Below are 5,133 nucleotides of genomic sequence, written 5' to 3'. Positions count from 1 at the left end.
AAATTTGGTAAGAAAATTTTCTGGAAAACCTCAAACCTCCACTATAAGACATCTTGTAACAGGACAAAATAAAACCACCACTAAAACAGAAATAGCAAATTTACTGGCCAAAATTTATGCAGAAAACTCCAAAACAAATAATAATCAACAATTCCAGAAAATGAAAACAAAAGAGGAAAGAACAAAATTAAATTTTTCATCTAATAACATGGAACACTGCAACAAGCTATTCATTATGACAAAGCTAAAAAATTCAATAGAAATGTCACGCAACACAGCAGAGGGACCTGACGAAATCCGATACGAATTCATGAAACAACTCCCCCAGGAATCCCTTGAATATTTACTATACATGTACAATAACATTTGGACAATGGGAAAACTACCAAAAACCTGGAAGACAACAACAATTATACCAATCTCCAAGCCAAGCAAGGACCATAGCAATCCACAAAACTATAGACAAATAGCCTTAACTAGCTGTTTATGGAAAACAATTGAAGCCATGATAAACAGACTAGTCTGGTATTTGGAAAAGAATAATAAAATAACCAAATATCAATGCGGCTTCAGGAAAAAAATGAGTACAAATGACAACTTAATTAGATTGGAAACCTACATCAGAGAAGCTAAGATTAAAAAAAAAAAAGAACACCTTGTTGCCGTCTTTTTTGACTTAGAAAAAGCATACGACATCACTTTGAAACATGGGATATTAAAAGATTTATACAAACTCGGATTAAGAGGCAGACTCCCCATATTCATCCAAAACTTCTTGTCAGAATCTTTAGAACAAAAATAGGACCAACTTTGTCAAAACCAGAAAAACAAATCGAAGGAATCCCACAAGGAAGCATACTCTCAGTTACTCTATTCAATATCAAAATAAATGACATAATCCATTGCCTCATTCCAACAATTTAGCACAAGCTTAATGGATGACTCAACGGGGCAAATCCTTTTTTTGTGATAAAAATTGAATAAATCTTAAAATTATCATCCTTAAAGCTTTGTGTTATTTTACTTATTCAACATCATATGACTAACCTCATATCCATTGCACTATTTATGTAATACATTCTAAACAGAAAAACTCAACTTTTCAAACAAACAATTTACTCACAAAATAACTTTCACTATATTGTAATTTCATATAAATTCATCGTGTTCCTTGAACATGTTTTATAACTTTTATTCAACATCCTGGTTTTATCCATTTTCAACGTTAATTACTTTAAATGGCGCCATGTATGTTGATGATTTTATGATCTGTTACCAATCAAAATATATCAACACTATAGAGTGACAACTCCAATCCATTAACAAAATACTCACATGGACTACAACAAATGGCTTCATAATATCAAAAACAAAAACCAAATCCATACACTTCTGCCAACAACACAAGTTACATCTAAACGCAGATTTGAAAACTATACAATGATGAAATACCAGTTGTAGATGAATATACGTTTCTTGGTATAACATTTGACAAGAAACTAACTTTCATACCTTATATCCAAAAGCTTTCGACAAAATGCAACAAGGCTCTACAACTACTACGCATGGTGGCTCACAAAATAGGGAGCAGATCAAGAAACTCTTCTTAAACTCTACAAACATTAAACACGATACATCAGAGACTGAGACTTGCACTTGGTGCCTTCTCCACCTCCCCAATAGAAAGTCTTTATGGAAAAGCAAATGAACCATCATTAAAACTAAGATGAGAAAAGCTAGCTATACAATACCTCATCAAATTAAAATCCTGCAACTTAAACCCAGTCCACAACTGCACACTAAACCCATCATACAGAACATTATTCAGCAAAAACGAAAACAAAAGCCCGAATGAATCAAATCATTAAAGAAACAAATATCCCACTAATCAAAATTCACAAAACTAAATTAATAGATATCCCTCCATGGACTAAACAAAAACCCAACATAATACTAGATCTCAACAAACTCCCTACAACAAAAACACACCCCAACACCTACCTGGAAAAACTATCAGAAATTAAAGAAACATTTCCAAACCACCAAAGCATTTACACTACAAGGATACAAAAAGCATCGGCAGTGCTGCAATAACAGGAAAAACTACCAAAAGAAAAAGATTACCAAACGAAGCATCTATCTTTAGTGCTGAAGCAATTGCCATAGATATGGCACTTAATATTATAACAGAAAACACACACAACCAAAAATTTATCATCTTCTCCGACTCATTATCTGTATTAATAGCTCTAAAAAGGGAAAAAACTAGAAACCCCTCTAATAATATAATGATTAAAATAAACAATCTAGAAAAAAGAAATCATACTCTCCTGGATGCCAAGCCACATAGGTATAAAAGGAGGAGACAAAGCTGACCTAGCAACATATAAAAGCCAAGTACGTCCAAAGATGGAATACTGCTGCCATATCTGGGCAGGAGCTGCTAAAAACAGTCTATCCTGCCTTGACAGAGTACAAAATCGACTTCGTGGCTTAGTGAGGGATGCCCTTTTCTCTACCCTGCAACCTCTCTCCCACAGAAGAGACGTTGCGAGCCTATCCTTGTTTTATCGTTATTTCCATGGCAAGTGCTCGTCTGAACTCCAATCTCTGGTCCCCCCCTCGCCAATCTTTCACGAAAAACACCAGTCTAGCTGAATCCACTGTGAAAAATTTCCCCACTCTTTATCTGTGCCTAAATCAAAACGTTGATTCCATGAACAAAGCTTCTTTCTTAGAACTGCACGCCTGTGGGACTCTGTTCCGTCTGCCTGCTTCCCACCTGACTACAACTTGGATGTCTTCAAGTCCAACGTTAACAAATTCCTAATGAACCGCCCCCTTAAGTAAACACTTTCAAATCTCCACACTAACGTACTGTACTTGCAATAACCCTTATCCCTGAGTGGCTTCCGGGCCTTGATAAGTGGTGACCACCGTGTAAAAAAAAAAAAAAAAAGCAACAAAGGCAGCCCTAAAAATGACCATAGATAAAAATCTCAAAATTCCCTATACATGAAACCAATAATAAAGAAACACTTAAAAGAGAAATGGCAAAAGTCAAACTCATCAAAATAACACCCAATCTTAAAAAAAAAAAAATGGACACAGGAAAAAAAATAAATAAATAAACAGAAGAGAAGAAGTTATACTAAATCGACTCCACATAGCAAATACACATCTAATCCACGATTATTTATTAAAACAAGAAAAACAACCAAAGTGCCAAAGTGGATTCTTACTGACTATAAAACATATTTGAGGATTGTAAAAATACAAAAAATTATAACAGGAAAATATAACAAAAGAAAATTAGAAAAAATATTCAAAGAAGTCGAAACCAAAAAAATTATGGACTTCCTTAAAAAAAAAAACTGGAATATACAACAAAATCTAAACACTTATTACAACAAATGTGAAAATATACAAAATATCTAAACACACACAACAAACAAATCATCGTCAATATATAATGAAACTATACAAACCAAGTATAGCAAACATCTATCTACAAAATAACCCCTCAATATGAAATAATCCTGAAGACTACGGCCAAATCAAGCAACATAAATAAACATCTGAAGAAATACTTGTAAGAACCTAGAGCCCCCCCCCCCCAAAAAAAAAACACTGGAGTCAACATTAAATAACGGAAAAGGGTTCATATGCCGTAAAACAAAATAACCAACCAACCATCAATATGTCACTTGTGTGATACTATTGGTATTCCTTTACCAAAGTGGAAAAAATGAATAACCTATAACTAGTTCACTAAGGGACACAAAAGCATCTGAAATAGGATTGTTAATCACAGTGGGACACACACTGGAGATGAAAAAAAAGTCAATATATATAGTTTATTTGACATTTTTAGGAGTAGGAGTTAGTTTTGCAACAGTTTAGGAACACTTTTCAGTTGATGGCAGGTTTTAGAGGGTCATTTCCCACAATGGTGTCACACACACTTTTATACAATGCCTGTCTCCGTGTTGTTGTCTTTATGATGATATAAACTAATATATATATATATATATCTCAAGGTCATTCCAATTGAAAAACCTTCTTTTTTTTTTTTCACTCAAAAAGTTGAAGAGCTACAAAGATGGGAATGATTGTTGTTGCTTGTCCGGTGGATCATCCTGTAGGGTAGGGTGGGGGAAGTCATCATCGGTGAGTGCAGATATGGCTGATAAGCCCAATCTTTGCTTGAAAAGTTCTACTGCAGTGAGAACAAGGAATCGTAGCAGATGTCGAGGGCTTCTAAACATTGTCCTTTCTGCGCCTGCAAATATGAAAGTAACGGAAACGTTGCTGTATCATGAACAGCGACCCACCACTTGACTATCTAAAGCTGTCTGCTCCCAAATGTGCAGTCAGCACCAACCCTATTCAGGGTTTAACCGGCTTCCTCTAAAGGAGGAAGTTTTATGGGAGTATGAAATTCACAAGCGGTCCCCAGTCACATGTATATCTCCGTTAGGGGAGATGACGACGTTAGGTTTTTGCAACTTTTTGCAGGGAGGTGTCGATATCCTCCTACATACAGCATCTGGAATTCCAAAATTGGTCACCCATTTTAGTAATGACCAGGATCAATGTTGCTTAACTTCAGTGATCTAACGGGAACCGGTGTATCAACGTGATTATGCCGTATATGTCTGCTCCCATGATGACGGATCAACACCAGTGATGCCTTCAGAGTGTCTTTAAATAATTTTCTCTGGCCGCCATGGGAGCGCTTGCCATGTCGGAACTCAACAAACAGAAGCTTCTTGAGTAGTCTGTAGTCTAGCATACAAGTGGTGGCATGATCAGCCCAACGAAGCTGAATCTTCATAAGGATAGTGGGAATGCTTGGGAGTCTAGCACGAGTGAGGACTTCTGTGTCTGGTATCCTTTCCTGCCAGCTTATGTCAAACAGTTTCCTCAGTCTGGTGGTGTGGAAGTGATTTAATTTTCTAGCGTGTCGTTGGTAGAAAGTCCATGACTCACATCCATAGAGTAAAGTATTGAGTCTGACAGCTTTATAGATTTTGATCTTTGTCATGGAGGTGATGCCTCTTCTGTCCCACACATTCTAGTGGAGTCTTCCAAAGGCAGTGCTTGCTTTAGCGAGTCTAGTGTTGATTTCAT

This window comes from Euprymna scolopes, chromosome 11 (assembly GCF_053919585.1).
Source record: "Euprymna scolopes isolate OS-2025 chromosome 11, ASM5391958v1, whole genome shotgun sequence".
In the NCBI taxonomy this organism is placed as follows: domain Eukaryota; kingdom Metazoa; phylum Mollusca; class Cephalopoda; order Sepiida; family Sepiolidae; genus Euprymna; species Euprymna scolopes.
This window is presented reverse-complemented; position numbering follows the sequence as displayed.